We start from the raw sequence: 14184 nt of genomic DNA, 5'->3' as shown, positions 1-14184 counted from the left end.
ATTGGCCTTGGAAAGTTACACAAATGATAGCATCAACATTTCCCAACTTTATTGTGAATGATTTTGTGAGGGTTGTGAAGTCAGAAACTGCAAAGGAGATCATTACTTTCTAACTTCTCTCTTTAATGAATTTTGATTACAAATGTATGGTGCTAAATTGAACCATGCAGTGACCAACACTGCTTTTCAGGGGTATGACTGTATGAATCTTTCATCCCTGAGGCCTACTACTTAATAATGAACACATATAAGTCACACAAATCTTTGCTGTCACGTTTTAAGATAATTTCAATACCAATCGCCCAACTCTTACTTGCTTACAGCACTAAATTGTGTGATACAAGGATATGCCACTCATTCATATTATTACACAATACACTCGAGGTTAGAGACATACCTTTTAAAAGTAGCCATTGACATGGCTGTAGTTCAGAGCTGATTCTGTATGTGTCTGATCCAAGCAGTACACAGCCAATACATGGGGAGGTAAAGGTTATGTGAGTTGCATAGCATCAATGTTATTATATGTATGTGTGTAGGAGGAAGGTTTTAGGCCCCTAGGTGGAGTGTGAGTGTGCTATGCATTGTCTCTTAGCCAATGCAAGGGCATACTGAGCACACCTATGTTTACCTACACCCTAGCAGCTTGTGGTTCCCCCTCTGACTCCTCATCTGCCTGTGGCTGGGATGACCTTGGCATTAGTGGTGGGATGTGTGCCCCTTCCCCTTGCTGATCCTGCTGAAGCTGTTTCCTCAGGATGATATTGTGAAGCATGATGCATACTGTGAATATTTCTATACATGTCCGTGGATTGTACTGCAGGGCTCCTCCAGACGTATCTAGGCTCCAAAACCATGACTTCAGCAGCCCAAACACATGCTCTATGATATTTCTGGTCTGAGCATGTGCCTTATTATAGTATTTTTCCATTTGTGTGTGTGTGTGTGTGTGCATTTCTGATGGGTTCCAGCCATGGTTCCAGTGCATAGCCTGCTTCCCATAGTAGATGACCCTGTGGGATATCCCCCCAAGCAAACTTCTGCTGCAGTTGGGAAGTGTACCAGATATGTGATTCGGGGTAACTGCCAAGGTTGCCAGTAGACACAAAAATGTATCAGCAGCGGTTATAAAAGCCTTTTACTTGGTTCTTTCCATAAGTAAAGAGGTTGCATCCAGAAAAAAGAGGTAATTACCTCTCTGTACTCCTTCATTAGGCCAATAATTGAGTATAATGCCTAGTTTGGTATGTACCTCTCCAAACACCTGCACCAACTAGAAAGGCCACAGAAATACCTCACAAAGAGAATCCATGGCCTCAAACACCTGTCCTATATGGACAGGCTCAAATCACTATGACTCTACTTGGTATTGTACAGATTGCTCAGAGGTTATCTGTGTCTTGCCTACAAAGCAATACTGGATCCTGCCCCACTAGAGATGCTCCATATCCATAAGTCTAACTCCTTACACATAACCAGCTCAAAAGACCTAAATCTAATATGTGACATCAATAAAACCTGATGGAGAGTAGGTTTGTCTCCCAGAGGCTGCCCCATCTCTGGAACAAACTTCCCATACATGTCAAACAGAGTACCTCACTGACCCTCTTCAAGCGAAACCTTGATGAGTGGATGGGAAACCAAAAATTGGTCCCAGGGATTCTACCTGTGTCCCTCATTGATGGGGTGACAGGTGTTACAGAGGTTCATTTTTTGGGGATAAACTCTTGGCTAGGCTTGTAAGTGCCCCAAGATCATTAGCCTAGAGACCTCCTATGATCCTATGATCATATATTCCTAAGATGATTCCCCTGGTATTATACATGACTTGGCAGTTGACAGAGTGGTAGCACTTTCTGGTAATATAGAGCCTGCCTTGTTCCTCATGTGGTGCCTTCATTTCTATATGTTTGTAATCTATGGTACCCGGTACTTCAGGGTAGTGTGCTACAAAGTAAAACTTCTGAATATTTCTGGCCCTCTCCTCAGAACTATGGGGAAAATATATGTAGTCACTGGCATGTGGGAGCATAGCATTCAGTAATTGGTGGAAGATTCTGGATGCTGATGCCTGTGACAACCCCATGTCCCCTTTTGGCCTCTGAAAAGTAACTGTAGCTAAGATTCTAAGGATAAACAGACCTTTATCTCCACTGGGATGGGTTCCCCTCAGTTGGCTCTGGCTCTGAGTTGGGAACAGCAGTGATCAGAGTTCCTGTAGTGTGTCCCTGCCCACCTTGTAGCACCCTACAATTTCCACTTCATGTAGGTTGTGAAAAGTCAAACTGGGTCTGAAAATTCTTCTCCTTCTTGGCCTAGGCCAATTACCAGCAGCAGCAGCATTGGCTTCAATATGTAGCACATACAAATGAATTAAAGCGGTAGCAGCCACTAACATTCTGTCTGTGTAGACTCCTTTCCATGGCTGTATTCCATAAGTTTTAGAATTTGCAGAGCGAACTAGCACAGAGTCTACACAGATGCTTTATAACTTTTTGAATAGCTCCACCATGTTAGATTAGTTAATTAGCATGTAATTCAGCTGCTTATGCTGTAGTTATCATACCACAGTGTTTACCTTGTTTGCAGTGGGGTGCGTGCCTCTACACAGCACTTAATGAATCTAAAACTTTTTGCACCAGTGTGCAACATGGTGAAAAATGACCATGTAGGTTTTATTGAATCCTGGGGGCCTGCGCCTATGTAATCCAGAGCAGTCTTGAACAAGAGTATTTCTGTTGTTGGAAACTATGCCAAAAGGAATTTGAGTTGTGAATGTAGTGTGGAATATAGCTGTTTGCTTCAGTAATAACTCAAGTCTAAATATGAATCTGGTTGGAAAGTTATAAAATGGATACCAATAGTTTTGAAAATGTAAACACATACAACTATTAAATTACTTACTGGTTAACTCCAGGACCTTCACAGGGAAGTCAAAACTTTATAAGAGGATAATAACTATTGTTAGAGGCTGCTGCAACAATACACCAAGGGATGGAACATCAGCAAGCTGAAATAAAGAACCAATGGAAATTATGGCCATACAGTCACCCCACAAAGAAGAAGCTTTCTTTTGATAAAGTCAATAGCACTAAGTTTACATCTGTTGGACATTATAATTGTTTGTCAGAAAGCATTTTGCTCTCTGATGCCCTTGTATGTTGTTTTGTACTGGAGATGCTATAAACCTGGCTGCAAGACCATTTGAGAGACATAAAAATGCAATAAGTGGTGAACTATCCTGACTGTCATTGGCTTTTTAGCTAAGCACACCAAGACCGGTTTTGCTAAAACTTCCTCGGTGGGTAAACATGCATAAAAAACTTTTTTACCCACTGAGGAAGCTTTAGAAAAAACAGTTGCTGCTTTTTAATAAACATTGATACTGCATTTATGGTCTTTGGCTGCTGGATTTTATTGTTTTGCTACATTTTTCTGGACCCTTGCAGCCTGTGCTGACTGTTCCCATGCTGAATTATATATAAACGCAAAGTTACAGATAAGCAGTGGGTAGTGCTAACTTATCATCTCACTTCGGAGTTGACAAAGCAACTGTCTCTACCTCCCTGAGACAGTGACACCTTGTGCATCTCCAACCTCCACTGGACATCTATCATGGTGTGCATCTGAAGTCACACCTTCTACCAAGAGAATGACATCCATCATCCTATGTTGCCACCTCAGATTCTCAAACTACTCGTTGAATCAGGATCGCATGGTTCACAGTCAGAGCTTTATCTTTCTATACCATAGTACTGTCTATGTTTATTTATTTATTGGCATTTGATTTATTTATTTTTGATTTATTTATTTGAGGGTTGCGTCAGGAACGGCATCCAGCATAAAATTTTACCAACTCATACATGCGGACAACAGTACAGATATACATAATGGATTGGTCGAAGCCCAGGTTAACAATGACCGCCACCAGTACTGTTGGCCAACAGGGTGCTGGCGGAAATTGAGCTACTGTTGGCCGAAGGAGGAGAAGAGGGGGAAGGCATGCCCGAAGGCAGGTAAAGGCTAGGACTGTGATAGTGAGAGTTGGAACTTTGAATGTTGGCAGTATGACTGGTATAGGGAGACAGCTAGCTGATATGATGGACCGAAGGAAGGTTGGTATATTGTGTGTGCAAGAGACCAGATGGAAGGGGAGCAAGGTTAGGTCTATCGGAGGTGGGTTCAAATTGTTTTATCATGGTGTGGATGGGAGGAGAAATGGCGTAGGGGTTATCCTGAAGGAACAGTATGCTAAGAGTGTTTTGGAGGTGAAAAGAGTGTCAGATAGAGTGATGTTTATGAAGCTGGAAATTGATGGTGTAATGATGAATGTTGTTAATGCATATGCTCCACAAGTTGGGTGTGCGATGGATGAGAAAGATACATTTTGGAGTGAGTTGGATGAAGTGGTGATGACTGTACCCAAGTGTGAGAGACTGGTGATTGGAGCAGATTTCAATGGGCATGTTGGTGAAGGGAACAGAGGGGATGAGGAAGTGATGGGTAGGTATAATGTTAAGCAAAGGAATACAGAAGGTCAGATGGTAGTGGATTTTGCAAAAAGGATGGGCATGGCTGTGGTTAATACGTATTTCAACAAGAGTGAGGAGCATAGGGTGACATACAAGAGTGGAGGAAGATGCACACAGGTGGATTATATCTTATGTCGAAGGGCCAGTCTTGAAGGAGACTGGAGACTGTAAAGTGGTGGCAGGGGAAAGTGTAGTTAGGCAGCATAGGATGGTGGTTTGTAGGATGACATTGGTGATCAAGAAGAGGAGGATGAGTGTGAGGGCAGCACCAAGGATCAAATGGTGGAAACTGAAAAAGGGTAATTGTGAAGTGGAGTTCAGGGAAGAGTTAAGACAGGCACTGGGTGGCAGTGAAGAGTTACCGAATAGCTGGGTAACTACAGCAGAGCTAGTAAGAGAGATGGCTAGAAAGGTGCTAGGTGTGACATCTGGAAAAAGGAAGGAGGACAAGGAGACCTGGTGGTGGAATGAAGACGTACAGGCGTGTATACAGAGAAAGAGGTTGATGAAGAAGAAGTGGGATTGTCAGAGAAATGAAGAAAGTAGACAAGAATATAAGGAAATGAGGTGCATGGCAAAGAAAGAGGTGGCGAAGGCTAAGGATAAGGCTTATCAAGAGTTGTATGAAAGGTTGGACACTAAGGAGGGAGAAAAGGACCTAGACAGAGGGACCGAGCTAGTAAAGATGTGCAGCAGGTAAGGGTGATAAAGGATAATGAGGGAAATGTACTCACAAGCGAGGAGAGTGTGTTGAGCAGATGGAAAGAGTACTTTGAGGGGTTGATGAATGAAGAGAATGAGAGGGAGAGAAGGTTGGATGATGTGTGGATAGTGTATCATGAAGTGCAGTGGATTAGCAATTAGGAAGTAAGGATAGCTATGAAGAGGATGAAGAATGGAAAGGTTGTTGGTCCAGATGACATACCTGTGGAAGCATGGAGGTGTTTAGGTGAAATGGCAGTGGAGTTTTTAACTAGATTGTTTAATGAAATCTTGGAAAGTGAGAGAATGCCTGAGGAATGGAGAAAAAGTGTTTTGGTACAGATTTTTAAGAATAAGGGTGATGTGCAGAGCTGTAGTAACTACAGAGGGATTAAATTGATCAGTCACAGCATGAAGTTATGGGAAAGAGTAGTGGAAGCTAGATTAAGAAGGGAGGTGATGATTAGTGATCAGCAGTATGGTTTCATTCCAGGAAAGAGCACTACAGATGCGATGTTTGCTTTGAGAGTGTTGATGGAGAAGTACAGAGAAGGTCAGAAGGAGTTGCATTGTGTCTTTGTGGACTTAGAGAAAGTATATGACAGGGTGCCTAGAGAGGAGTTGTGGTATTGTATGAGGACGTTGGGAGTGTCAGAAAAGTATGTAAGAATGGTACAGGATATGTACGAGGGTAGTGTGACAGTGGTGAGGTCTGCAGTGGGAGTGATGGATGTGTTTAAGGTGGAGGTGGGATTACATCAAGGATCAGCTCTGAGCCCTTTCTTATTTGCAATGGTGATGGACAGGTTGACAGACAAGATCAGACAGGAGTCCCCGTGGACTATGATGTTTGCAGATGACATTGTGATCTGTAGTGAGAGTAGGGAACAGGTGGAGGAGACTCTGGAGAGGTGGAGATATGCTCTAGAGAGAAGAGGAATGAAGGTCAGCAGGACTAAGACAGAATATATGTGTGTGAATGAGAGGGAGGACAGAGGAATGGTGAGGATGAAGGGAGTAGAGCTGGCGAAGGTGGATGAGTTTAAATACTTGGAATCAACAGTTCAGCGTAATGGCAAGTGGGGAAGAGAGGTGAAGAAGAGAGTACAGGCAGGGTCGAGTGGGTGGAGAAGAGTGTCAGGAGTAATTTGTGACAGACGAGTACCAGTAAGAGTGAAAAGGAAGGTCTACAAGAGGGTAGTGAGACCAGCTGTTATATGGGTTGGAGATAGTGGCATTGACAAAAAGGCAGGAGTCAGAGCTTGACATGGCAGAGTTGAAGATGTTAAGATTTGTACTGGGTGTGACGAGGATGGACAGGATTAGGAATAAGTATATTTGAGGATCAGTCCAGGTTGGAAGGTTTGGAGACAAAGCCAGAGAGGCAAGATTACGTTAGTTTGGACATGTGCTGAGAAGGGATGCAGAGTATATTGGGAAAAAGATGCTAAGGATGAAGCTGCCAGGTAACAGGAAAAGAGGAAGGCCTAAGATAAGGTTTATGGATGTGGTGAGAGAGGACATGCAGGTGGTTGGTGTGACAGAGCAAGATGCAGAGGACAGGAAGAAATGGAAACAGTTTATCCACTGTGGCGACCCCTAATGGGAGCAGCCGAAAGAAGAAGATTGGCATTTGATTTATCATGTATTTTACTGTAGTTGCTATTTGTTGTACAGCTTCACCAAAATTAATAACATATTTCATCACACATAGCTATGTATGTTTCCTGATAATAGCAACATGCAGGGAAATGGCATCATGATAGAAACTTTTCAAAGAGGTTAGATCTAATTACAGAAAACCCAATAACAAATTAATGTTCTTGACCTTATCATGGGAAGTAGTCTCTTCACTTCTCTGCATTATGTTTGTCATGAAATGACAGCATGGAAGTAAGAACTGCAGTTGCAAAAACAAACAAAAAAATACACAATTGCAGTTTCCCCAACATGATGTTTAGAATTATAATAAATTACAAAAATAACAATAATCACTTTGAGTGGGTCAGAAACATTACTGCTGCAGCAAATATGAAAACATGATGAAAAACATGCACTTCTTCATTGTTTTTGGCAAGGTCTCTCATTTTGGCCCCCATAATATGGAAATGAAAGAATACATAAGAAGGAAAGAAATGTCCAAACCTGGGAACCTATTGAGCACAGGACAGAATTCATAGATTCACAGTGAGTGCATTATATCACATTAGTCAGAGACAGTTTTTTTTTTTTTTTTTTACTTTTTGACTGTTATAAATCTGACAAAGACAGAAATCATTGCATTTATACACCTTAGCAAGACAATTGATATGGTTTCACAAAAAATATCAGTACAGAATTTGAACAGCTTTTAAGTAGAATAAAACATTACAATCTGTAGTAAAAAAATGTTCACTTACTGGATCATTGAGTATTGGCAAGTCATGTACACAATGACAAAAGCAGACTGGGGTCTTTTAAAAGCAGTACTGGAGACAAGACTTCAATATTTATTTAAGTGACATTACAGGGGGAAAAGGAGTGGAAAGTTTTCTTGCATACTGAATATATTGAGTTGTCCAGGAAAGAATGAAGAGAAAAAGAAAGGATGTGGCAAAACTGAAGATGCAATTTAATGTCTGGGAGCTTTGATCTAATGTAAAGAATTGCAAGTGGGCATCACCATGATGCAGACAAAAATATGTATAAATACAGAGAAGGACTGCACCCTGACATGAAGTACTGCCAATGATAGTGGTGAAACACAACCTGGGTATTTACTTCAGGTAACTTTCATGGAAAAAGTGTATTTTATAGGCAATAAAATTGTTGGCAAGATGTTAGGATGCTTAGAAGGTGACTTAGTAGAAAAACGAGATGTTTCCTGTGTATAAACAACTGCTGAGACAACACTTTGAGCATTGTGCACACTGTATAAAATGTCATATCCCTTTGCTCTTCAAGCCCATGACCAAAACTAAGGATAGTCACTGAGAGTGAATGAGGTCTGAGGCAGAAGTCTTATTAAAGATGGTTACTGGAACAAAACACACTGATCATAAAGAAATGAGGGGTAAGACATGACAGAAACATTCAAATGTATTTAATGAGTCAATAAAATTACAACTGGTACAGAGGATTAAGAAGCTGCACTCTGTAGTCCAGCATTTGATTCCTTCAGATTCTGCTTGCCTGCTTTCAGACTCTGAGCAAGCCACTTAACCAGATAGTGCTCTGCGGAAATTTTGTTTAGTCTTCAGGGCCTCATACTGACTAGCCACTTATGAAAGTTCAGAATGTTATTCTTAGAGAATTAATTATGCACAAACTAGGATGACAAATTTTAAAATAAATACAGGTCATCTAAGGGTAGTTGTGGGAAATTTTGCTTGAAGAGATTTACCAGTGTAGTAAACAGATGGAATTAACAAATGAGGAACAATTTGAGGTAACATGGATAGACTGAAAAAAATCAGCACCATACCTCTCCATCCTTTTTTTCCATCCATTTTCCTATTATCTCCCTGCTTTTTTACTATAAATACAACCCATCATCCATTTCCCAGTGCCCTTCCTTCTTAATATACATTCATATAACAGTGCTATCTATTTCTCTGTCTCATATCACCTTAATATCTAAATGGCAACAACATAATTGTCCCATGTGTTCTTAAAACAAATTCTAACCACTTCACTATCACCCCATTCCTTAATGTAAATGTTAGTTATTTCAGAATACATCTATTATTAGTATAATAGTCAATTTTGCTATTCTCTCTTCCTTCTTAACAGAAGTGTTACTCATTTCATTATTCTGACCAACTTAATATGTAAGTTATCACCACATGCTCTTCATCTCCATCAGTATAAATGACACTCAAGCTTTACTCCCACTATGAGATAATACAGATATTTTTTTTGCCTTCACTGTCCCCCAAGTTTTTAATATAAATGTCATTCACTTCACTTTCCCTTATCTACTTAATATAAGTTATGACCTTCTTCATTAGTATATAAATCTTCACTAGAACTATGTTTTATTTATAATACCAGATAGATACTTTTGATTAGCCATAGTTTTGTCTTCCAACATATCAAAGCATATCTTAGTGACTTAATAAATATTTTTGAGGTTTAGCTTTTTTAAATAAATAGCTGTATTACAAGCCAGGTTTTCTTAGAATTTAAGTTTTAGGGATTTTTCTAGATATTTAAATAACATTATTTTATTTTTCACTTTAAAATTAGTAAATGTTTATCCCTGTTTTATATTTTTTCTTAATCATGTAGAAATGTCCTATATGAATACATGCCAGTGAAATCAATAAAATAGTATAACAAAATCAACCATTATCAATATGGAAGTAAAGATAAATTAACAAACTGTATTAAGACAATAACCATAATCAACCAAAAAGAAAAAATAGTGTTAATTATAATAACAAATAATCAAAGCAAAAAACATTGAATCAAACATAAATCAAGAGCAAGTTTCACCCAGTAGTGAAAAACATTGAATAAATGTGTGCCCAAACTGGATTTCTCTCCTGGACTGATGTCCTACCATATATATTTCTAGTGTATCAGTGAATACAGAAAATCATTTCCTTGCTCTACTCCACAGTAGGTGTTTTCCAGCTTCTAAATATTAATGCTAAATTGAATTCCACCATCTCCCTAATAATGTAAAACCAATTCCTAGGAAAACACCCCTTTTCTTTCCAAAAGTCAAGTAGGCAAAAGGCACTATCGGATAAGGTAGGCAAATTGTGGGATATTGCATAAGGTAACAGCTCATGTACATGGGACCATAAACTTAGTAATCTAGTACACCCTCAGATCATATTAAAATATTCCACACTGGGTAGTAAACATCTCCAGCAAGTAGAAATTGCTTGTGACATTTTTTCCCCAGTCAGTCAGTTAAGCACCTTAAAGAAGATAAAGAAAACCAATTATTATGGAGCTGAGTTTGAGATTAGTTCTAAAACCTTTTTACAAACTATTGCAGAAAATTCCTTCTTTGTCCATACTGACCATTTAGTCACAGTCCATTAAAAATCTGGAGGATGAGCTGCAGACTCCCTTTTGTAGCTATTGCCTATCAAGGAACTGTTTATCTATTTGACTTTTCCATTGTTCATGATACTATAATGTTTGAAAAAGTTTTGATTTAAGTTCCCAACTAGGAAAATCTGTCCCTCAACATAGAGGTCAACTGCAAATATTGTCAAGAAAATAGAGTTTCCACTTTTAAGTTGTACAAAGTTTTTGTCCCACAAATTTGACATGTAAATCACATTGGCTCCAATCCATGTAAGCCAAAGGATTCAGGCTTTACCAGTCAAAAAGGCTTTGCTAAGTCAGAGTCTGCTTAAGAAAATCCTGATCAGCTCCCCAGATTACTTGATTAATACCTTAGCTCACCACTGTTCCTGGGCCCAAAGTTCTATATCTTTTTGGCATCTCTATGATGTCTTTCTCTGACATCTTTAAAAATGACCTCCAATTCAATCCCAAATCAAAAAAAAAAGGCCTGGGGTTTCTTCTAGACCTTATAAATTGTCATTACATTTCAGCTCAGCATATAATCTGAAATCTAGAATCCTTAGGCACCCTCTGTGTCATGGTAGAAACAGTTTACATCTACCAACTCCTTGGTTTTGGTTTCTACATGAAACCTATTAGCGATCTTTGAAATTTCTCTACAAAACTGGATCTAGCAAGTGGGGTAAGTGCCATAGATAAAACAATGCGTTTGGCAACAAAAACATTTTACTAGCTTCGAGTCTATGTAAAAATGGTAAATTTACGTACCACCAGCTTTGAATTTTGGCACCTTTGTAGAGATTTACAATTCACTTTCAGTAAATTCTTTAATGGGAAGGTCTTAATTATGCCTAAATAATGTGTCACATGACCACATGTATGCCTTCCTGCAGTGGAACAGCTAAAACACTTTTTAGTTCATCTTGTCTAAGAGGAAATGTTTCATTTTTTGACCAGTTAATACACAAGCCTGAAAGCTTAGCAAACCCTGTTAAAATTTCTCATAATTTGCAGATGACTTGTCAAGGGCTTCTGAGCCAGATTACCATGTCATTGGAAAACCAAGAAGATGAGATGAAACTGTGTTGGTATAGAATATTGTTTAAGCTCTGAGTCAATAACATTAGGTAACAACTCTATCACAAATGCAAATAGGATCAGGGACAATAGACATCCTTGCCTGGCACCTTGTCCTAGGGCAAACAGGCTCAAATGTAGCCCATTTAAATTAACTATGGCATTTGGAGAATACTATAATAGTTGAATCCACTTCACAGATTCATTCAGAATGCCATATTTGAACACAATCTCCCACATAAAGCTATATTCAGCCAATAAAAGGTACTCCAATAGTTTAATAACAAAGCTGCTCTAGGTTCCTAAACATGTTCACTGATGAGCTGATAATTTAACAGTAAATGAACAAGGCTGACCCATGATCCTTAATACAGCCTTGTTGTTTGTCATGAATCAAATAAGTAACTAAATTTTCTAATCACAATGCAAGAGTCTTTACATAAATTTTATAATCCAGATTCAGAAGAGGGAGATTCGTCAATATGAATCAGGATCTGTCACCTCCTTACCTCTTTGTTCAAAAGAATAACTAGAGCATTATAGAGTGCATCATGAAAACACATATCTGATTCCTTCTTATTATAAAGTTCAAAGCAGATTGGCATCAACTAATATTTGCATTTCTTAAGCCAATCAGCTGTGACTCCATCATGACCAAGAGTTTCCCCGGGTAAGAGAATCAATTACTGTCTCAGTTCAGCAATCAATATTATAATGCATTTAGAATTAAAAGTATTCAGATCAATTGCATTCAAAATTATCACAGAACTATAAAACTTAGTAAGTCTAGCAACCAACACCCGAACAATTTCACTGGGACTGAATATTACGTTTCCTTGATCTCCTCTAAGTGTGCCAATATGAGATTCCCTCTATTAACCTCCTAGCCGATATTTGTGTATATATAGTCCCTCTATCAAAACTATATTTTATTTATTTTATTTCAGTACTCAGCACTCCTTCTAGATCTTTCAAAGGCCTTCAACATGGTCAATCATCAGCTACTGCTCAATACCCTGGAATCCATCGGCTTATACCATTATGCTAAACAATGGTTTCAGTCCTACCTACTCAGTAGACAGCTGGTCTATATTGAATCAGCGAATGCTTAAAAAAGCGAATGCAGATTCATCAATCCGATGTAAGTGAAAGCTTACAATCCCAAACACCCGGAGCAGCGATTTTTTTTTCCCAGGGAAAGAAAATCACTGAGCAGGTTTTGGGAGTTTGCCATTTCCTCCAGTGTGGTGCGATCTCAGAGTTGGTATATTTAAGTAAGGGGCATGGGGGTGAAGCCCCCCACATTTTATAGTGTTTTAAGATTTTTTTTTTTTTTTTTTTTTTTGTGGAACAGCAATTTTTTTCCTTGGGAAAAAAATTGCTGTTCCGAGTGTTCGGAATTGTAAGCTTTCATTTAAGTAGGGTGGATGAATCAGCATTCGCTGATTCAATATAGACTCTAGACAGCAGACTGTCATTTGACAGAATAAGCTGTCATGTCATCTGCCTATTACCCTAGGAGTCCCACAGAGCTCCATACTAGGTCCCCTTCTTTTCTCAATTTTTATTAACGATCTTCACACCACCATCCCAAATGCAACTTGCATCCAATATGCAGATGACTCAACACTGATATGTTCTGGCTCCTCTCCAACACACCTACTGTCCCTAACCCAGAATACTTTCAACCAAACTGCTACTTTTCTCCCCTATCCGTTGGTGCTCCCCTACATTCTTCACCATTAAATCTAACAATGACACCATTATCTCCCCGGATGACCACATTATCTCCCCAGATGACCACACTAAGCTTCTAGGTGTATTAATAGACAACAGCCTTAAATTTGATATGCATGTTAACCATACTATTAAGTCCATTAACAAAAAACTCGGCTCCCTGTACAAGCACAAACCTTTCCACACCCCTCTTGCTAGGGTGGCTATTGTGCACTCCCATCTTCTCTCTGTCCTTATGTATGCTTCCCCCTGTATTCACCAACCTGTCCAAAACCGATCTCAACAAATTATCCTGCTGTTGCAACCACATAGCTAGATTCGCTACTGGCATGGCATATAGGACTCATCATTGCCAAAACCTAAAAGCTCTAGGATGGTTAGAATTTCCTACCCTTCTGCAGTTCAACCAGCTTATAGTAGCGCACAAAGTCCTCAACCAACCTGAAAACACCCCTGCCCTTAAAAACATTATCAGCCCCCATAGTGCCCTCAGGTCATTATGCTCATCTAATAAACTAATGGTACTGACCCAAAAATCCAACAACTCTGCAGGAGATGCTCTGTTTGCCAACTCAATTGCTAAAACTTGGAATCTACTTCCTGCTGAGCTTACCGAGGAAACTTCACTACCCCCATTTAAAAAAGGCCTCAAAAAATACTTTAAATTATACTGGCTCTGCCCTTGCTCAAAACCTGATTAGCATCTCCACTAAAATAAGTGTTCCTTCCTAAACTTTTTTTTAGCAATCTACCCATGCCAAATTACATAAGTGTGACTGTACATACTGGCAGATGTTGTCTGTTTGTAGCTTGTGTTTAAAATGTTTTGATATGGTTTTTGTGTTTAAAACGTTTGATATGTATTAACTGTTTTGCGGAGCTTTTCTCCCCGGGCCTCTGCTGAAAATGGACATGTATCCAGTCAGACTATCCCGGTCAACAAATGTAAAATAAATAAATAAAGTCATCTAGAATAAATTTCAATCTACTATAAGTCTGTCTCTTCAAATTAATCAGGAGCCATCCCACCTCTCTTTTAAAACATTCCCAAGTAGCTTTCCTGCACATACTGTAGTCCTCATGGGTCCCAATAATTTTTTAACCAAGC

This window comes from Protopterus annectens, chromosome 5.part1 (assembly GCF_019279795.1).
Source record: "Protopterus annectens isolate FY-2018-M chromosome 5.part1, PAN1.0, whole genome shotgun sequence".
NCBI classification, from domain to species: domain Eukaryota; kingdom Metazoa; phylum Chordata; order Ceratodontiformes; family Protopteridae; genus Protopterus; species Protopterus annectens.
This window is presented reverse-complemented; position numbering follows the sequence as displayed.